At 38.0% G+C, this 23,132-nt stretch overlaps 1 protein-coding gene across 1 annotated transcript in view; it reads left to right on the plus strand.

Moving 5' to 3' along the window:
* Window positions 1–3,235: 3,235 nt before the first annotated feature.
* LOC117988340 (prolactin-releasing peptide receptor-like) overlaps window positions 3,236–23,132 on the plus strand; it is a 52,743-nt gene continuing 32,846 nt past the window's right edge. The window contains exon 1 of the mRNA XM_034975467.2: window positions 3,236–3,576. The gene's annotated coding sequence lies outside the window, so the exon portion shown is untranslated. The remainder of the gene's footprint in view (window positions 3,577–23,132) is intronic.

Here is a 23,132-nt window from a genome sequence, read left to right on the forward strand (position 1 = left end):
ATAGCACAAATAATATTATGCAAAATTCGAAAACTGAAAAAAAATTATTAATTTTTGTCTAACACTACATATACCTACCTAAAAAAAATATAAATCGTGTGAGGTCAAAGATCTTTGTCAGCCCTAGCACAGACTACGGTCTATTTGGGCTGCAAATTGCAAACACCAGTCTCGGTTTTTATCTAGTGCTTTGGTCTAAAAGTGTGGTGTAAAATGTTCACTGTTCATTAAGTCGAAAAAAAAAATAAAAAAAAAAAAAAATAGCTTCGAATCTGAAGACCCACACAGACTGACATGCACCGTTGGAAGAGCCTTGTACGCGGTGCGTGGAATCACACACCGTGGGATGCCGGTATAAGCTTTGTCGTATTATACCTACCACCTTGTCTTTGCAATGAACCAAAAGCTTAATTTGCTATAATCCGCTGAAACAGGTCGAATCTGTATGGTGCAACATGCAGCATGCGAAATGCACCGCCCGCCCTCCCACGGCTAAACATGCAGGAAGAAGCAGCCACCAGGCAAGCAATACGCAATAAAGTCTTTGCACTTTGCAATAGTGCATTGTAAAGTCTACATCTCCTGAGGATGCTCCGGTGTCGGGGCGAAACGTGCGTCGAGTGTATTTGGGATTTGTGTGGTGCTGCGTGGTGGTGGTGCGTATTGCTTGCCTGGTGGCTGCTTCTTCCTGCATGTTTAGCAGTGAGAGGGCGGGCGGTGCATTTCGCATGCTGCATGTTGCACCATACAGATTCGACCTGTTTCAGCGGATTATAGCAAATTAAGCTTTTGGTTCATTGTATATCATGGACTTCCGCAAAGTAACGCCTGCTTCTATACAACTTGTCTTTGCGTCTTTCACATTAATAATATTTGTATCGACTTCCAATATTCGAGGCAAACGCCCAACTTCTTGACTTTCGAACACATTAACTACACGGGCACTTAGTGTCCAACTTTTAGTTCGAGATGGCAAGTTAGGGCTAACTTTGTATGGGTTCAACTAGGGTCGTGCTTCAAGTTTTTTTCTTATTGTTCAGGACAAAAATCAGAGCCAAAGAATTTTCTTTTAGCAGAACTGCAACATCTCCCTCCTCAATCATTTCTCCATCTCCTTTCTACTATCGCACCTACTACCTACCGCCTACCTTTTATCGTTAAGGTCTGCGCCTATATATGTACGTAATCGAAATTCCACAGAAAAGTACAAAGCGATTTGCTTCTTCGTTTCTTATTCGAATCGCAAAGATATTCTGGAATGTCACTCCAGCTTCAGTTTTTCGCTCCACCCATACTAATATTAGAAATGTAAAAGTGTGTCTGTCTGTCTGTCTGTCTGCCTGTCTGCTAGATTTTCACGGCCCATCCGTTTAACCAATTTTGATGAAATTTAGTACAGAGATAACTTGCATTCTGGAGAAGGACATAGCCTACTCTTTATCCCGGAAAATCAAAGAGTTCCCACGGGATTTTCAAAAACCGAAATCCACGCGGACGAAGTCGCAGGCATCATCTAGTGTTTAATATTTTGCATCGTCATTTGCTGTCAGGTTTGATTGCATGGATTACAGTAAGCACTAGTCTATGAAAAAAAAACTATTTTTCGTTGTTTAGCCGACTTCTAAAAAAGAAGAGGCTCTTAACTCGATGTGTATTTTTTCTATGTATTCTAAACTCAACTTTTACTAAAGCCCCTTAGAAACTCACACGGTGAAGCATGCTACATATGAAATGTGCGTGATGTTTTGAATCCGTGCCTCGTCCGCGCCTCGTACGTGGCACGGCCCGCACCCGCCACGTGCTAGAATAATCATCCTTTAATCGGTGCCTATGTGGCATATCAGAACGCTACAACAATTGGCGAGCATGGATTCGTCGGTAGGATGGTAACTAGCTACTGCGAAAGCCTCCCTGTTGATCTGAACTAATTTAGAAATTGTAAGTTCCCATGTCTCCTGAAACCTCCCACTTAGAGGGACACAGCGCCATTAAGAGAGGGACGTAATCAAAATATCTATTTATTAATTTATCTATCTATCCATTGAACCGTTCATAAGTCATGCATGTCTCATGAAGTTGGTTCTAAAACGTGAATTCGTCGATCGATCGGCGGAAAGCTGAACAAACTGGGCTGCCTCGAGTCTAACCTATGCAGCCATTGCATATTTTACATTTACATAAGCAAGTTCCTTGAATTCCTTCAGAACCTAAGTGGGTAAATCAGGCTATGGCTTTTCCTGGAATATTCATATTGTCTATGGAATAATCGTTGTTCGTTAAAATATATTTAAATGTCATTTCAGTTATCTTATCTGTGGTTACATAGTGTACCTAGGTGTGTCCTAGTGTTTTGTTTAAAGGAAGAGCGGCTCTTCCCGGTAGAAGCTGCTTTCCGAACCGGTGGTATAGGTTCTCCTAAAAGAAATTAATTAATTTTATTTCATGTCAATATTATTAAATAAAGAAAATTCTTTGCCCAAAGAATAAAATACTTAATGTAGGTAAATACAATATATCGTCATGTTACTTTCTTTGGACTTTTAAAGGTCTAACTCGTCGAGTTTATTGCTGGTTCTTTTTGTTAGGATTCGCCTGACTATTCAAAAGCAATTTGTATAAGTTTATTTGAATAAAAAGCCTTTTTCTTTGTATTCAATCTCAGCATAGCATCTATAGGAAACCGAATTTCAGCAATAACAATACTTTTAGCAAGCAAACATAATTACCTTACATAAAATTTAGATCGTAAAATAAAGATGCCTAATGTATGCGTACATTTACGACTTTTACAACTCTTCTTAGGTTCCGTACTATACGATATAGACTATCCAGTAAACAAAATTCTCTCTTTGAATACCTATATAAAGACAATAAATTATAGAGAAAATGGGAAAACTATACTTATAATTAAATTAATAAATATACCTACAACAAAGTCGAGAACAAGAGGGGATGAAAGTTCATTTCTATTTCACTTTGTCTGTATCGTGTTTAAACGTGGAATGAAAAAAAAACTATCACCTGAGTCGAGTGAGCCGTCTGATATCACCTTAACCTGTCTAAGTACTCGTACCTACTATATTTTCGCCAAAGCCTACATTAATTCCGATTTCAAACAAAATATAAAAAAGCAATCAAAACGCGGCTCCAACTTTATTAATTTCAGGAGCTATTTTCAAATTTTCATGGCGTCGGAAGTTCACCGCTATCGCCTATCAGTCTGTATACAGACACCGTACGGTACGAACGTCTGTTCGCGCTTATCTACGAAATATACGAAAACTCTTCAAAGTATCCGAACTTGCTAGAACACTTCTTTGTAGAAGACCTTAGCTGTACTTTAACCTTTGCCTAAATTAAAAATCTGAAAAAAAGAAAGATTGAACAATATAATATTGCAGAGCGAAACTTTAAAAGTGGAAATTGAAGTTCGAACGCGAAATAGTGTCTGTATTTTCATTAATTATGTAGTTTAATTAGAACTTTAGTTCAATGTGAATATTCTAGAGGACTGTATATAAAGCAGCTTGTACAGAATTATTGTAACAACTTTTTCAAGACCCCTTGCATGTAAAGGTAAGTGAACTTTTTAACTTTTTATTGTTGTTGTGTTGATGAAAAAATATCTGAAACTTAGTTTAACTTAATTTCTTAATTTAAACTCTTAGTTTATCGATTACAAACAAACAAAAAACTGTTTCCTCTGTTAGTTGTTTCTCTATTAGTATGTAGGTAATAGGAGAAATGCGTAAGCAACTCTATTTGTTTTTCTATTTTACTTCAAATTTTGTTCTTTCAGATAGGTAGGTACCTACTGCCAGTAAGTTGAGTAGGTAGGTACTAGGTAACTAGGTAGGTATAACTTTAGGAAAATTTTAAAAAAGGTGTGTCGTTTCACTCCTCTGCGCCAAAACGCCTCGAGTCTAAGCTCTTACGTCATTAATCATTTTGAAATTCACAACGGACTGCCGCATCCATTAGGAAAACAACGTGGGGATTTGTGTAACCTGCCTACCTGTAGGTTGTTTGGGTAGATTTTACCCTGTTTCACCTTAATGTATCTCTCTACGTGCTCTCTACGTACAGGAAAATCTTATTACCTACCTTGAATCATATTTAAAGTGGCATTTAAAAAAATGTTTTATACTTGTACAATCCATGCTAATATTATTAATGCGAAAGTGTGTCTGTCTGTCTATCTGCTAGCTTTTCACCGAATTTGATGAAATTTAGTACAGAGTTAGCTTACATCCTGGGGAAGGATATAGGCTACTTTAATCCCGGCAAATTAAAGAGTTCCCATGGGATTTTCAAAAAACCTTAATCCACGCGGACGAATTCGCGGGCATCATCTAGTAACATATGGCCCCGATTCTCTAGTCTCTGTCTAAACTAAATTTAGAGTATCTGCATCCCTTTCTTTTTACTAATGCTAAAAAAGGAACGGAACATGACTTTCACATTTAAAGACTCTAAATTTTAGTGCACAATACAAATTTAAACAGTAGGTTCGCGAGTGCGTGCTAAAATCACGGGTTTTACCATCTAAAAATTAAATTTAGAAATGTCAAACTGCTTCTGTCCTTTTCATATTACAATAGTAAGAAGAGGGTGCGAATACTCTAAAATTAGGTTGTGCTTAGAATCGGTGCCAATATGTACCTATAAAAATTAAATACAAGACTAATTATTTTTACAGTAGGTAAACGAAGAATTGGCAAAATTGAAGAGATAGGTACATTTTATCGAGTCATCATCATCATCATCAATAACCCATCACTTCGGTCCGTTAATGACCACGGGTCTCCTTTCAGAATGAAAAGGGTCTAGGCTATGGCCTAAAGCCGTAGCGTAGGCTTTTTTTTGTTATGGAAAATCAAAAAGTTCCCACGGGATTTTTAATACCTCAAATCCATGCGGGCGAAGCCGCGGGCTTCATCTAGTAACAAAATAAAAAATATTAATCCCGAAAGATAATTATTTTAGTTTATTTAATGGGTATCGGTACTCGTTTTGATCATCCCCAATTTTATTTTATCCGGCGGTTATACGGGAAATACATTACAAACCAATTTTGTGCCCGGTCAATCCCAATAACTAAAGTGGTGATAGAAAAATTACATTGGGTAGTGTAGGTCTATCCTCGAAATAGATTTTAGGTATTTGAGTTTTTCCAATTAGATAATATTTTGGTTTAGAAAATATAATACTAGCTGATGCCCGCGACTTCCTCCGCGTGGGATTAAGTTTTTTAAAGATCCCGTGGGAACTCTAAGATTTTTCGGGATAAAAAGTAGCCTATGTCACTCTCCGGGTCTTTATCTATACCCATGCAAAAAATCACGTCAATCCATTGCACCGTTGCGACGTGATTGAAGGACAAACCAACAAACCAACAAACTAACAAACAAACACACTTTCGCATTTATAATAAGGGTACTGATACTGATAATAAGGGTACTGATTTTCTCACTAGATTGTGGCTAATTCTGTTGTACACAATCTCTAAGCTAAATTAAATTGACAGCTCGAATCTATCCTTTTCCACAGGGAGCATCATGATTGGGTTGTCAATACATTATTGGACTAGACATTTTAGTTTCGCTAGGGAATGTGGCTTTTTTTTCACCAAAAAACACTTACAATATTGGTAAGCGCTTGGCGGCTTGTCTGAGCACTGCACATTCCTCTGTCGTTAGTAGTCTAGTATTCTAGGTAGGTATGTGTATATTGTGAACATAATGTAGGTACTTTAAAAATATGTACGCGTAAACAAATTTCAATTTCTGCATACGAGTTGGACCTCGCCACGCCAAAATTCACCATGCCACCGATCTCGATAAAATGGCTTGACGGACCATAGCGATAAAAGTCATTCTCCCGAGACCATCGCAATGCGGTCCAGCTCAATTCGGCATAGCTCGGTCCAATATACTGGATACTCTACTGTTCACAATCTCTAAACTTAACTAAACTGATAGGTCTAAGTCTAGTGCTTTCCTTTTCCGCCTACGAATAAACGAAACGATAGCAATACATTTTATATCTGCTATATTAGTTTAGTTTAGGGATTGTGTTACAACTGTGGCTAATTCCGTTGTACACAATCTCTAAACTAAAATGACACTTCTAAATCGATTGCTATCCCTTTCATTATGTTTCTTGCGGAAAAGGGTAGCACTAGATTTAGACCTGTTAATTTAGTTTAATTTGGAGATTGTGTACAAGAGAATCTGCCTCAAATAACCAGCTTATTTGTGCTACAATCATCTAAATTAAATGAATCCCTATGGTAATTGTAACTTGCGCTACGCATAAATCGTCCTCCCGCTACTACATATGCAGGTAAAACAAGCAACTAATAAATAATACGCTCCTCCACCACACAACATCACACAAACCCTCTAAAACACTACGGACGTTTCATTCCGACACCAGAGCAACCTCTGGAGACGTTGACTCTACAATGCACAATTCAACATATGTGGACACTACGGTGTCGGATGCATAGATCGGATATGCTACGGTGTTGGATGCTACGGTGTCGGATGCTACGGTTTTTAAGAGTTATAGATTATTATTGTTTGTTTGTTTTTAATCGAAAACTCTGAAACGAATGAACCGATCTTGATAATTCTTTCACCTAGGAAGGTACTTTATCTAATCTCTACCTTTCTTTTTCTTCAGCTATTACGAGTATGAAAGACTTCGTCTAATCAATCGCTAATTACAAACCTTAAATGCAGTTTTCTCCGGTCTGTAATTTCCTTTAAAAATCTTTTGATATTAAATTGACGTTAATTCCTTTAATAGTTTTAAGGTGACTGAAATTTCGTTTATATGTAGACAACTTCACCCGCGTGGATTTATGTGTTTAAAAATCTCGTAGAAACCGCTTTTTTTATTTACCACACAGAAAATTTGATGACCTTTTCCAGGACGGAAAATCTCTGAGCAAATTTAATTCCATTGTAAAATTTACTTTATGATCACGTTATTGTTCCTCTGATTTAATTTTGGGGAAAGTTTAACTTGTGATATTAATTCCAGTTCATTATATAATATTATCCTAGTATAATTAATTCATTAATTCATCCTATTCAGTTTTCTGTTGGTGGCTCTATATAATGAGGCTTCATTGTGTGGAAGTAAACCTTCTTAAGAGGGCATAGCGAAACAAAAAACCTGGCAAGTGCGAGTCGGACTCGCACATGAAGGGTTCCGTGCCATAATGTGCAGGAAATAACTTTTTATTTTTCTAAATTTTCATGGCAGCTATTTTGAAATTTTTATTAGGTATTTGTTGTTAAACCTAAATATAGTTTACGACAGGTTGAGATGGCAATTGGAGAACAGGTTGAGATGGCGATTATTTTGAGAACTCATACAAGCAGGTTTCCTCACGATGTTTTGTGAAGAAAACCTTTCAAACTACCTTTCAAACTTTCTTCGAAAGTTTGAAAGGTAAAGAGATAATCTTCTATAATATAAAAATGAATCACTAAATGTGTTGCTCATCGCAAATCTCGAGAACAGTTGAACCGATTTCGCTAATTCTTGTTTTATAATATTCCTTGAAGTACGAGGATGGTTTTTTTTTTAAATTTAAAAATTTGAATCGACTGTTAGGCGGGACGAAGTTCGCCAGGGCAGCTAGTATTATAATAAAATAATCTTTCCCGGTGTCTAAAATTCTCATACTACTTAATATATTATGACAGCCTGAGCCCTGAGGCCTTAGTAGAGCAGTGTTGTATGCTCTATTTCATATTGAAATAGAGCTTTGTATTGAATGAAGCCCCGGGATTTACCTTCAAATATAATTGTTTAGGTCTAAGTCCTCTCTAGTATCGGTTTCCTGGATATAGAATATATTATTACCAATTTCAATACACTTACACATAAGTCTATTATTTTGGCTTCACTAATTTAATTATCATCTTCATCATCATCAGCCTGTGGACGTCCACTGTTGGACATAGGCCTTCCCTAAAGAGCGCCACCACACCCGGTCCTCAGCCTTCCTCATCCAGCCACTTCCCACCAGCCTCTTTATATCGTCGGTCCATTGCGCTGGAGGGCGTCCCACACTACGCTTGCTTAAACGCGGTCTCCACTCAAGGACTTTCCGGCTGCTACGGCTATCGCCTCTACGACAGGCATGACCTTCCCACTGCCACTTCAGCTTGCTAATAGTTTGGGCTATGTCAGTGACCTTGGTTCTCCAGCGGATCTCCTCATTTCGGATCTTATCCCTCTAGGAAACATAGCCTCCTAACATAGCCCTCTCCGTAGCTCGCTGACCGCGACTTTGAATTTGTGGACAAGGCCGTTTGTTAGTGTCCACGTTTTAATTTAAGACGATGAAAGTTTTATTTATTTATTTATTTTTATTTATACCAAAAACATTTACAGTAAAGAGAAAGTGGACAGGGAAGCACTTATCTCTATGAGAGATCTCTACCAGTGACCCTTGGCAGTTCGAGAGGCTGTAAAGGGCGTAGAATAGGTATGAAAATAAATACTAGATAATAATATAATAATTATAATAATATAATAGATACTATGTAATATTATATGAGATATACATAAATTAAAGCAACTTATATAAACATAGGTACATACATAGTTTTCTCCATTTGAAGAGTTCAACAACTAGAATAACTGAAATTAACAGATCATTATCCTTTTTGCCGTTATATTATATCATCTCAGCATTCCCAACCCATCATGGCCCACTACTGAGCACGTCTCCTTTGAGAATGGAAAGGATTAGTCCACCACGCTGACCAAGTACGGATTAGTAGATATCACACAACTTTGAGAACATTATGGATAACTCTCAGGTACAGGTTTTTTCACGAATTTAATGGCTAGCGCGCACCACGGTGCAGCGAGTTTGTAAATTTGAATTTAAATGTATGAATATTCGGTGTGGAATTAATTCCGCAGTGCGCGCGCTTCTTTATACTTACAGTGCGACAAGACTATTTTGGCGCGTGGCGAAAATCGAAACTAACGTTGCCGTCAAGTGTCCCCTTTGTTCTTGTTTGAATATTCTAAGCTTTTGTTCTCCAAAAGCGCCCCCTGTCAGTGTCAAGTGGCAAGAGAGCCTTATCGCACTGTAGTTCTATATTAGTCCACAGATTTTGCAGGGAAAAAAACGCACGGAACTTTACCGTGGTGCGCGCTAGCTCTGAAAAGTTAGAAGTGCCCGAACCCTGGACTCCCTGAATAGGAGACTGACGTGTTAACCACTTGGCTATCACCGCTTTTATACCTTCTTTTAATTACTATAGTAAGATTATAATATCATAGTCTGTTGGCACAGAATATCAAACATATAGCCATAATATAATAATCCCGTGTACGTGATACAGTTAAGTCACACAGAATCCAGCGATTAGATAAACGAGGGGACTAATGCCGCTGGCAGTAAACCGTGATAATGACCAGAAGTAATGGCCCTTTATACGAGAATATTATATTAATAGACGGTAACAAATGGCCTGCTTTCTAGAATTTCATTATCCTTGTGTCCTCGGAAAAATTGGGCCAAATTAGCGGTTGAATTGCCAGATTTTGGCCTTTGACAGTGATAAGCCGGTAGCCTTGTGGTAAGGACGTCGGTGGTTCGATCCCGGGCATGCACCTCTAACTTTTTGGAGTTATGGGCGTTTAAGCAATTAAATATCACTTGCTTTAACGATGAAGGAAAACATCGTGACGAAACCTGCATGTATGAGAGGTCCCCATAATGTTTTCAAAGGTGTGTGAAGTCAGCCAATCCGCACTTGGCCAGCGTGGTAGACTATAGTCAAAACCCTACTCACTCACTCTGAGAGGAGACCGGTGCTCTGTAGTGAGCCGGTGATTGGTTGATCATCATGATGATGATGATGATGAGACTTTGACATCGTGATTTTGTAAATAGAAGTAGCCGATGATGATAATGAGACATGGTTCCAGCGCAATAGCAATTTGCGGGACTTATACAATATTTTTTGCAACATTTGCCACAAAAAAAACAATTTTAAACAAGAAAATGTGTGGTTTACGGCCCCAAATGAACTCTACTCATCGTTTGTTACGCCTATCGTGGAGCACAAGCACATCGCTAATGTTCTTCCGTAGTCATTCTATTTACAATTCAACTGCTTTCTCACTTTGCCTAATTACACTTGTGCAAAGTGGCTCATATTTCAAGTTAGTTACTCGTACTCGCCAGCACTAACTGCTGTTGGTGCACTATGCCAATTGGCAAACTAGGTTTTGGCAATAGGTACGTGGTCTTAATACTGTTTAGGTAAATGCAAGGTTATTAATTAAGTATGGTGTTTTTGGTAGGTAATTAATTACTCAAAATCTTTATATTGGTAGGATTTTATAGCTTAACGAATAATTAACGAGTAACGAATGATAAGTCCTTTCGGCAGTGTTTTCAGTAGATTACAACATGGAGTTATTCAAGGGACGGACCAAGAAATTCCTGAAAGGCCGGAAACGCATTGGCGGTTAATCAAGTGCTGCAAATGTTCATAGGCGGCGGTAGGCAATGCCTTAACATCAGGTGACCCGCCTGCTCGTATGCTCGCAATTTAAAAAAAAAAATTGAAAAATTGGGTCTTATTCCTTGTCTACATTCTAAAGGGAATCTTTTGCCAACTTTCACCTTTCTAGGTCCAAGGGTTTTGGGGTGAGCGTTGATGAGTATTTTTCTTTTTGTGTATATTTAGATATTAAGCACTTGGTTATTATTCAGATCTATCAACATCATTTTATTTTTGAATTTAGCTTGAGCACTACCTGTACTCAGGGAAATAGAGAATTCCTGTAGTCCTATTCAAAGCCAATTTTTGAGTGAATCATATTTATAACAATGTTGTAAATTCATTTGACGATACAAAAGTACTTGTAAAAGTTTATTTGAAAAAAAAAAACTTTCACTTCTAGTGTTTTATTGTGTTTCATTTCAGTTCTAGTTTCATTTAAGGTGACCAAGAAGATCGGGGAGAAATTGTTCTGATTTATGCCTTAAATATATATTATTACAGGAAACACTTAACTACAGAAACTTATTATGTAGTATTATTCCATCTCACCTGATACAAACCAGAGCAAGGAGAGCATTAAGGGTGAGATCTATAGAGCGCACTCTGACTTTGCTTAGACTTAAGACAGAGTTAAAACGAGACAGATGTATATCTCTGACATAAATCTGTCTCGTTTTAACTCAATCTTAAGTCTGAGCAAGTCAAAGTGCGCTCTCTAGATTTCAGCCTAAGTATTTATAGGTAGCAGGTTGGAGGTATTGAATTTGGTGTAGGAATTCAAATCATGCCATGTGTTAATAGCTGCCCCGAGTTGCTTATAGTTTACAGTAAAACCAAACATGTAGATTGGAGAGTGGACGGAGATGTTTCATTGTCGCAAAGTTCGTTTGTTTCACTTCGGTTTCCACAGCTGCTCTAGCTCTGAAGTTAATATTTGACGCTGCAGAAGTACCATTCATACCAAAATACATATTGAAAATTGTGGGTGGATGTGCTGCCAGATGTTACTAATACTTTGTACAGCATACATATTATACATGTATATCATGAATATAATTTATTTTATTATTTACTAGCTGATTGATACCCGCGACTTTGTCCGCGTGGATTTATATTTTTCAAAATCCCGCGGGAACTCTTTAGTTTTCCGGGTTAAAAAGTAGCATATGTGTTAATCCAGGGTATAATCTATCTCCATTCCAAATTTCATCCAAATCTGTTAAGCCAGTTTTGCGTAATTGAGTAACAAACATCCAAACATCCACACTTTCACATTTATAATATTAGTAGGATTTAAAAACAAAGATACATTTTAAATATTAAATTACTGACTGGTCCGGTGCATCACAAAAACCCGATCAAGTTTGTCCATACACCGGCATTCCTTGTGTTCGCTCGTTATATAGGATACCTAATCGTAGGTACACTAATTTAATCACCCCTTAACACTAAAATTATTTCTAACTCATACTTTACTTTACTTTTCGTGGTCAAGCGTGCGCCTATAATGAATAAAAAAAAAAACTTTAATGTAGGTTTTCATTTACACTTAGCTTCAAACCTCTTATAAAATTTGAATCAAGAAGATTTGACTCCGCTTAATGAAGAAAGGCGGTTGTTGTTTATCGATACCAAAAACAATTTTGTAAAATTCTTGCGAATTTCTCAAAATAGCTTTCACTCTAAGTTATTTGAGATACCTATTCCCAAGCAGCTCGACTTTTTCAATTATTTAATCATTGGAAATATAATATCTAATGATGCCTTGAATTTCCTGAACGAAACATTGTGGGTAGGTATTCAGTTTCTCAACTTTTTTAAATTGAAAGCTAGGTGGTACCCGCGACTTCGTTGGCGCGTATTTCAATTTTCCGGGATAAGAAGCTTTCCTATGTCTGTTTCAGAAATACAAGCTATCTCTGATAATATACAAGGTGTAACCAGAACGCTAGCAAAAATGATATGATATCACAAAAGAAAACGTGAACAATATTAAAAAAAACCGGCCAAGAGCGAGTCAGGCTCGCATAATGAGGGTTCCGTACTAAGTTCACGATATATTGCAAATAAAACATCTGACTGGCGCTAGAGGTCAACGAACGTTGCGTAAGTAGGCAACTCGGATTCAATGCCGCGTCGTAGGTGGGGCGGCATTGACCCGAGATTTACACGCTATTCTTTGTGGATTTGAAAAATACTAAATGAGGCGAAGGGTTATTGGATTGTATTTAGGAAGTGTAACAATACCTAACGCTAAGTTTTTGCTAGCGTTCTGGTAATAGAGTAATAGAGATCCCTACGAAAATTGTAATATGCTACCCGTGTGAAGCTGGGACAGGTCGCTAGTCCGCTATAAAGATGAGAGCAATTCTCAGTAATTTCATTAGAAGATTCTTGTAAACATATCGTTTGAAACATTTCACTGAACGCGTGCCTTCTTTAATGAAATTGCGATTCGATGCGAAATCATTTTTAACTAGCTTATGCTCGCGGCTTGTCCGCGTGGACCACACAAATTTCAAACCCCTATTTCACCCCCTCAGGGGTTGAATTTTCAAAAACCCTTTCTTAGTGGATATAAGAAGAAAGAAAGAAAGAAAGAAAGAAAGAAAAGACGTTTATTAATACAAATTATGCCACACATCACAACTTAAGCTAAGAGCTGGTTATTCCGGCGCTTCTTCCACCTGAGAACAAGCAAAAGAAGCGCCGGAACAAACTGTCATATTGTGTCATAATAGCTATCTGCATGCCAAATTTCAGCCCGATCCGTCCAATAGTTTGAGCTGTGCGTTGATAGATCAGTCAGCCAGTCAATCCTTTTATATATTTAGATTCCGTAAGACGCACATAACTCGGGAAAGTTAGTGATGCATACTCGGAATCTAGCAACGAACCCCGCGAAAAGGCGGCCCGAAGTCTTAACCAATAAGTAAAATTGTGCCATCAAAATATGAATACAGTCGATTAATCGAATTAGATCACCCCTAGGGGGTTGCCAATTTTTATTAAAAGAAATCATAGAGTTATGATATTGAAATAGAGTATATCTGATTTCCAAGGAGGTAAATAAAGGGTACGGACTTCCAAAAACGAGTATCATTTATTTTATACTAGATGATGCCCGCGACTTTGTCCGCGTGGATTTAGGTTTTTAAAAATCCTGTGGGAACTCTTCAATTTCCCGGGACAAAAAAAAAGCCTATGTATGTCACTCGCCAGGTCTTTGACTATACCCATGCAAAAATAATGTCGAAATGTTGCTCCATTGCAACCTGATTGAAGGACAAACCAACAAAACAAACACACTTTCGCATTTATAATATACTAGCTGATGCCCACGACTTCGTCCGCGTGGATTTAGGTTTTTAAAAATCCTGTGGGAACTCTTCAAGTTCCCGGGATAAAAAAAGCCTGTCACTCTCCAGGTCTTTGACTATACCCATGCAAAAATAATGTCGAACTGTTGCTCCGTTGCGACCTGATTGAAGGACAAACAAAGCAATAAGCCAACAAAACAACAAACATTTAATATGGGTAGTGATGGTTTTGCTCATAAAAGTTAAAGTATTTCCAACTAAACGAATCTAATCCTTTGTGGTCCAAATACTCGTAGTTTATAGGAAGCTTAAGAGCTGTGACAGTTAGTTTTAATGATGAAACTTCGATCGTTCCGCGGTTTCATTAAGAGAGGCACGCGCCCTGAAATGTTTCAAGAGCTGGACCGTCGAGTCACGTGTACCAACGTTCAGTACCCATATTATAAATGTGAAGGTGTGTTTGTTTGTCCTTCAATCACGTCGCAACAGAGCAACGGATCGACGTGATTTTTTTGCATGGGTATAGCACACGAGTAGATAGTTAAAGACGGCCACTTAGTATCCGTATTATAAATGTGAAAGTGTATTTGTTTGTTGGTTTATTGGTTAGTTGGTTAGTTGGTTTGTCCTTCAATCACGTCGCAATAGAGCAACGGATCGACGGGACTTTTTGCATGGGTATAGTTAAAGACCTGGAGAGTGACATAGGCTACTTTTAGTCCCGGAAAATCAAAGTGTTCCCACAGGATTTTTAAAAACCTAAATCCACGCGTACGAAGTTACGGGCATTAGCTAGTTTACTATAATGGTTAGTCGATCACTTTGCAGCAGCTGTGTGAATAACTATGACCTTAGTTTCACCTTCCAAGTGACCTAAGTTCACAAACTTTCATCATTTACAAATGAACGTCTTACAGTTCTATAAGTTCTTAAGTATGGGTCACCTGGAAGAGATCACTAATTTAGCGATTAGGCCACCTATTGAACTATTAATGGTAGTGATTTATTTAATCCTTTGTCGTCGAAATAGTTCATAGCAAGCTTATGCGAGTCGGACTCGCACACGAAGGGTTCCCTACCATCGTGCAAGACATAACACTTTTTTTCCATGGCGGTCATTTTGAAATTTTTATTAGATACTAGATGATGCCCGCGTCTTCGTCCGCGCGGATGTAGGTTTTTTAAAATCCCGTGGGATCTCTTCAACTTTCCGGGATAAAAAGTAGACTATGTCCTTCCCGGGATATAAGCTAAGTCTGTACCAAATTTTATCAAAATCGGTTGAACGGTTGGGCCGTGAAAAGCTAGCAAACAGACAGACAGACACACTTTCGCATTTATAATATTAAGTATGGATTTTGTTCTTATAGCGGCAATAGAAATACGCATTCGGTGAAAATTTCAGCTCTCTATCTATTACGGTTCACGAGATACAGCCCGCTGACAGACAGACGGACGGACAACGGAGTCCTATAGTAACACCACTTAATTACGGGTTCAGTACCTGGCAGCCTTCGTGTACTGAACCCTGTAAAAATCAAGGAATTCAACGTCGCCTTCACCCTCCCGCAACCCTTACAAAGCCATCGAGTTCATATTATTACAATAAAAGATATAGAGGTCATTATCACAATAGCGAATTTCTCCAACATCACTTAACTACAGGAAAAAAAATTCGATCAAGCGCAAATTCTCCATTAAAAACACATTATTGTTAGCTGGCAACATAGATGTTTGCCCACGAGATGTTTTTTTTATAAGTAGTTTTAGCTAGGTATTTGTTTCCTTATCTTAGCATTCTCATTAAGAAACATCAGATTTTGAAAATTCACATGTTTTCTGGCGATAACTCAAAAACTACTTTTTGCAATAGCTACTTTTTAGAAAAAAGACGGCAGTATTTTGTACTGGTACAACGAAAAATAAAATAACTGAAACACAGTTATCATTTAAGTACCTATGTGGTGAGAAAATGCGCATTAGATGCGAAGCTTCAATGGGGCACCCATATATCAACTCTTGCTAGCAAATTAAGCTCTGCCGCTTACGCTGTTAGAAAGATTCGGCAGTTAACTGACGTGGAAACCGCAAAGATAGTATATTTTGCTTACTTCCATAGTATTATGTCTTATGGAATCTTAATATGGGGTAAAGCGGCAGATATTGGGAGAATTTTTGTATTACAAAAAAGGGCAATACGCGCAATTTATAACTTAAGACCACGCGATTCCCTTCGAGAGAAATTTAAGGAAATAAATATCCTTACTGTAGCCTCTCAATATATTTATAATAACATAATTTTTGTAAGACAAAATATTCTTAGTTACAAGAAAATTGGTGATCTACACAATAGGCTAACTAGAAACAGAGACAAACTTGCAGCTCCTGCCTTCCGCCTCAGGAAAGTCCAAAAGTCATTTGTGGGTATTGGTATTACCTTTTATAATAAAATCCCGCAAACTATTTTGGACTTACCTTTGCACAAGTTTAAAAAATCTATTAAAAATATGCTCCTGAAAAAAGCATATTACACAATTGAAGATTATCTAAATGATAAAAGAGCGTGGATTTGACCTGCAGCTCGTTCCAGCAACGCACAAGACTGCAAATACTATTTTATACATGGCATAATTTTGTACCTATATCAAATATTTGAAAAGAGCAACCGCCGAGTTTCTTGCTGGTTCTTCTCGGCAGGAAAGGCATTCCGAACCCGTGGTAGATGCATCCGACTATTCGTAAGCACTTGTAAAAGTTTATACGAATAAAAAAAGATTTTCATTTTCATTTCATTTTCATTGCGTGATGGTCGGCACCGGGTCGGCACGTCCACTCAGCTCAAACTCTCGTCCTTTCATATCCGGGCTTACACTGTTCAGGATTATAAATACCTACTACGTATATCTATAGGTACCAACTTATTCTAAGACCTTGAGGTATTGATTAATAGAGATGCAGGTGTTACATCAAAATCATATTTTTTTTGGGTTCCGTACCTCAAAAGGAAAAAGGGAACCCTTATAGGATCACTTTGTTGTCTATCTGTCTATCTGTCGGTCGGTCTGTTAAGAAACCTACAGGGTAGGTACTTCCCGTTGACCTAGAATCATGAAATTTGGCAGGTAAGTAGGTCTTATAGCAGACATTAGGGGAAAAATCTGAAAACCGTGAATTTGTGGTTACATTACACAAAAAAATAATTGTGGTCTAATAATTAGTATTGATATGAACTAATAATAATTAGTATTTTCAGTTTTCGAAGTGAGATAACTATATCAAGTGGCGTATCATATGAAAGGGCTTCACCTGTGAACAGGTGAAGAACACAGATTTTTATTTATTTTTCTGCATCATAGTTTTTGAACTATCGTGCAAGATCTTGCAAAAAATACGACTGTACGGAACCCTCGGTGCGCGAGCCTGAATCGTACTTGGTTAATTTTTTATTTAATTCATGTAGGACAACTGTACCTCTTATGTATGTCGGTATAGTAGGTACGATAGGTCGAGATAGCAATCGGGGTATGAGGCGGAGGGTCGCCCCGCACACCCGCATATTACGCGCTCGCCTGCACCGGATTAGCGTGGAGGCTGTGCGGGTGTGCGGGACGCTCCCTCCCCGATTGCCATCTCGATCTGTCGCATACTATACACAGGTTTGGTTTTGTGCATTCATGATTGGTTGGTGACTCAAAATGGTTAACTGAGATTTTTCGTCTCTCTCATTTGTATGGGATTAAGTAACAGAGAGAGCCCTATACTAACTTCTTTCCGTGGATAGAGTACAGTATGCGATAAACATACAAAGCGGTTAAACGTCTTATAACACCCCTCTTTATGCGTTGGGGGTGAAAAAGTATGAATGGATCCTCTCAGACAGTACGCGGCGTGCGCGAACTGACTCCCTTGAAAAAGGACCCCGGGTGGGTTCGAAACTAGTCGGGCTAAGGTCGACTAAATACGTGAGTAAACCCGGTGACAGATATTGTATATAATGGAAATCACTCACGATAGTTTAAACGCTAAAACGCGGCAGAAAGTAATGTACATCGACATTTAGAAAGAGATAGCAGATTTGTAGAGCATTGTCTCTGTCGTTGAAACCGATAAAACGTCACATAGGTATGAGTGACAGAGACAACGCTCTACAAAGCCGAAATGTCACTCTAAAGGCCGATGTACATTACTTTCTGCCGCGTACCTACTGTATTACTTTTGCAGGACATTACCACCTCTAATAGTATTTCTAGTTCAAGGCACCCCTCGGTTCTAAGTAGGTACTTTATTCCCAAGCCAGGCCACGATGTGAATACAACTTAGTAATGAAATATCTTGAAAAGTAATCCGCAATCGAGTTCAATCGGAGAACTTTGATGTTTTCACGAGTCACGACTTCATTTCTAAACCTACGCTTTGAATGTTGTGGAGAAATTAAGTGAAATTAACTGTTATAAATGAAACCTAAATAATATAAGTAGGTGCCTATCTATCAAAATTTATTTCATAGATATAACTTACTTTTAATACCTTGGATATCAAACAGTTTAAACCACTATCAATTTACAAAACTAAATTCAAGCTATTTTATTTATCCTCCATTTGATGTGTTTATTTATTATTAGTAATATTTTATATTCAAATAAACTTTTACAAGTATTTTTGAATCGTTGAATCATAGCGCCATCATTATCATGATCAAACCATCGCCGCCGGCTCACTACAGAGCATGGTTCTCCTCTCAGAACGAGAAGGTTTTAGGCCATAGTCCGCCACGCTGGCCCAGTGCGGATTGGTAGACTTCACACACCTTCGAGAACATTATGAAGAACTGTCAGGTATGCAGGTTTCCTCACGATGTTTTCCTTCGCCGTTATAATATTTTTTGTGCTGCATAATAAATAGAACTATGTATAATTAAATCACGTCGCTATAAGAGAGGTATACGTACTTAGAATAGAATAGAACAGAATGTTTTTTATTCATGTAAACTTTTTACAAGTGCTTATGAATAGTCAGGTAGTTTTAATTTACCACTGGTTCGGAATGCCGTTCCTACCGAGAAGAACCAGCAAGAAACTCGGCGGTTGCTCTTTTTAATTTTTCAATTTACAATGTTATTATACCGTACTATACAAGCCATTGCAGCCCCGTACATTGCTGGAGCGAGTCAAATCCAAGCTTTTTATCGTTTACATAGTCTGCGACTGTATAATATGCTTTTTTTAGGAGCATACTTTTAACACATTTTTTAAACTTGTGTAAAGGCAAGTCTAAAATTGCTTGTGGAATTATATTATAAAATATTACACTCATTCCCACAAATGACTTTCCCACCTTCCAGAGGCGGAGCGCAGGAGTAGCTAGCTTATTTTTGTTTCTAGTTTGCCTATCATGGAGATCACTGTTTTTTTTGTAACTGTGAATGTTTTGTCGTACAAAAATTATATTATTGTACCTAAATATATTTGGAAGCTACTGTAGAATGTAACTATATGTATATTGCGGGCATCAGCTGGTTGTAAAGACTTCTTACACGTACCTACGCGGTACGCACGTCCTGAATAGTTGCTTCCATCTGAACAAAAATGAGTTGCACTCAAATCTAACAAAAAGTTTTAGTACTTATCGATCCATAACGTTAAGACATATTTTAGTTTAAACTAGCTTATGCTCGCGACTTCGTTCGCGTGGACTACACAAATTTCAAACCCCTGTTTCGAGCCTTTAGGGGTTGAATTTACAAAAATCTTTTCTTAGCGGATGCCTACGTCATGATAGCTATCTGCATGCCAAATTTCAGCCTGATCCATCCAGTAATTTGAGATGTGCATTGATGGATCAGTCAGTCACCTTTTCCTTATATATATTTAGACTAGCTTATGCCCGCGACTTCGTCCGCGTGGACTACACAAACTTCAAACCCCTATTTTACCCCTTTGGGGTTGAATTTCCAAAAATCCTTTCTTAGCGGAAGCCTACGTCATAATAGCTATCTGCATGCCAAATTTCAGCCCAATCCGTCCAGTAGTTTCAGCTGTGCGTTGATAGATCAGTCAGTCAGTCAGTCAGTCAGTCAGTCACCTTTTCTTTTTATATATACAGACTAGCTTATGCTCGCGACTTCGTCCGCGTGGACTACACAAACTTTAAACCCCTATTTCACCCCTTTGGGGGTTGAATTTTCAAAAATCCTTTCTTAGCGGATGCCTACGTCATAATAGCTATCTGCATGCCAAATTTCAGCCCAATCCGTCCAGTAGTTTCAGCTGTGCGTTGATAGATCAGTCAGTCAGTCAGTCACCTTTTCTTTTTATATATACAGACTAGCTTATGCTCGTGACTTCGTCCGCGTGGACTACACAAACTTTAAACCCCTATTTCACCCCTTTGGGGGTTGAATTTTCAAAAATCCTTTCTTAGCGGATGCCTACGTCATAATAACTATCTGCATGCTAAATTCCAGCCCGATCCGCCCAGTAGTTTGAGTTGTGCGTTGATAGATCAGTCAGTCAGTCAGTCAGTCATTCAGTCAGTCAGTCACCTTTTCCTTTTATATATATAGATTCCCTGCGGATCCCCCTTTTGATTCCACGAGTACATTAATTATGCATACGATAATCATTAAACTTTAATCGTAAAGGGTCAAAATTCAAATTAGTTTGAAATGCAAACACCAAATTCCCAAAAGGTCCGGCTAATGTGGATACTCTCATAATATCAAAATTAGCAAGTAATTATGCCTCAGTATACCTATCTATATCTGTGCTAGTTACGAAAATGTATGCGGGTTTAATTAGGAAATTTTTACGTGTTTTTATTTCACGCATCGTGTGTATTGCAGGCTTTTAAATTCTGTCATCAATATTGCTGAAGTGGCGATGAAAACTTTTCGCCAACGTCGCCAACTAAATTAGTGAGTTGTCTACTTGTCCTATTTTATAGTGACAAGTTTCATAAAGGAGTTAAGTTTTCATGTTTCGTCGAATAAAGTTTGTATGAACTTTGGACTTTGTCGTCGCTTCTTCTAATAGTCTGTGCCTTGTTTTTTGGGGGTCATAATCTTATTATCGCCAGTAATATAATATTGTTGAGTTACAGAGGTTACTCACTATTGAGTGAGTTCATGGAACAGTAGACCTTATCTGTTTACTTGCACAGAATAAAGACTTCATAATTTAATAAGTTTGTATAACAGTCAATCCCAAAAAGGTATTTATCCTGAAAGACTATTTAAGACGATGATAACGTACCAGGATCAAAGGTATTAAGAGATATCATCTTATCGTGTTAGGTGGCTTAAAAACTTTTGGGAGGTTAAATGTTATCATCGCCAAATAATTCATCGAGATTTATATAGTAATCGAAAGTTGAAAAAATTATTTGTTCATGAACAAATTTTTTTTTTGTGATGTAACCACAAATTCACGGTTTTCGGATTTTTCCTCTTATGTGTGCTATAAGACCTACCTACCTACCCAAGGTCTACGGGAAGTGCCCTGTAGTAGGTTTCTTGACAGACAGACAACGACGTGATCCTAGATAACGGTTCCTTTTTCCTTTTGTGGTACGGAACCCTAAGAACGCAAAAAGTCTCTTTGTTTCATAGTATCTACAGCTTACATCTATATGTCTTGAGCCTTAGGTAAAAAACAAAACAACTACACGTATCCCAAAGCGATCATTCATATTATCTCACTTTGAGAATTAATGTAAAAACTGTCTATCGTGTATTTTAATCCAAGCTTCGAATGGTTTTATTTCAATGGGAAAACTTTCGGCTTAATGGATTTTTGGTTGGAATCACGTAAAATATGATAGCCGAGATATAGTATGACCAGCAATTTGGTTTTGACAGGGTTGACATGATCGACATCGTTATGGAACATGATTGGGGCTAATTGAGGCTTTGTGTATACAATTTGCCTCACATTTTTATTTATTAATCTGGCTGTATCTTATATACAACCAGATTAATAAATAAAAATAAATTAAAAGAATGTTCTATTCCTACTTGCCTACCTATACATATAATCAACAACATCAACAACATCATTAAGCCATCGCCGGCTCACTACAGAGCACGGGTCTCCTCTCAGAGTGAGAAGAGTTTTGGCCACAGTCTACCACGCAGCACGCTGGCCATGTGCGGATTGGTAGACTTCACACACCTTTGAGAACATTATGGAGAACTCTCAGACATACCTACAGGTTTCCTCACGATATCTTCCTTCACCGTTACCGCAAGTGATATTCAATTAATTAAAACGGACATAACTCCGAAAAAGTTAGAGATGCTTGCCCGGTATCGAACCACGACCTCCGATTAGAAGGCGGACTTCCTAACCACCAGGCTATCACAGCTTGTTATGTAACATGATTGGGGCTAATTGCGGCTTTGTGTATACAATTTGCCTCATTTATCTTATATTCAGCCAGATTAATAAATAAAAAGATTATATTCTCCCGCCTGCTCGCTAGCTCGCTATCTGTATTTAAGAAAAATATATACCTAGCATATAATAAATATATACCTTCTATACATATAGTTATATCCCAAGTTAGAGTTATATTATACTAAAATATGATAGAACTCGCATGATTAGTAATTTGGTTTCGGAGAGAAATGATCAACATCGTTATGAAATATGATTGGGGCCAGTGATTAGGGCTAATTGAGGCTTTGTATATCAATTTCCCTCATTTATTTTAGCTGTGATAACCTAGTGGTTAGGACGTCGGCCTTCTAATCGGAGATCGGGGGTTCGATCCCGGGCGCGCACCTCTGACTTTTCGGAGTTATGTGCGTTTAAATTAATTAAATATCACTTGCTTTAACAGTGAAGGAAAACATCGTGAGGAAACCTGCATGCCTGAGAGTTCTCCATAATGTTTTCAAAGATGCGTGAAGTCTACCATGGGTTGGGTTGATCATGATGATGATGATGATTTTAACTAGATTAATAGGGTAAAGAAAACTAAGTATATATAAACGTATATTCAGATATTCTATTGAATTTCAACATGGGGCGGACCAACAAATTCCTGAAAGGCCGGCGACGCATCGGCGTTCCTCTGATGCTGCAAATGTTCATGAGCGGCGGTAATCACTTAACATCAGGGGATCCGCCTGCTCGTTTGCTCGCTATTTTTATTTTTAAAAAAATTGCCTCGTATCGTCGTCGTCTAGAACCAATAGACGTCCACTGCTGAACATAGGTCTCTTGTAAGGACTTCTAAAGTCCGCGACAGGTTGATATGG

The sequence above is a fragment of the Maniola hyperantus genome, chromosome 14, assembly GCF_902806685.2.
Source record: "Maniola hyperantus chromosome 14, iAphHyp1.2, whole genome shotgun sequence".
In the NCBI taxonomy this organism is placed as follows: Eukaryota; Metazoa; Arthropoda; class Insecta; order Lepidoptera; family Nymphalidae; genus Maniola; species Maniola hyperantus.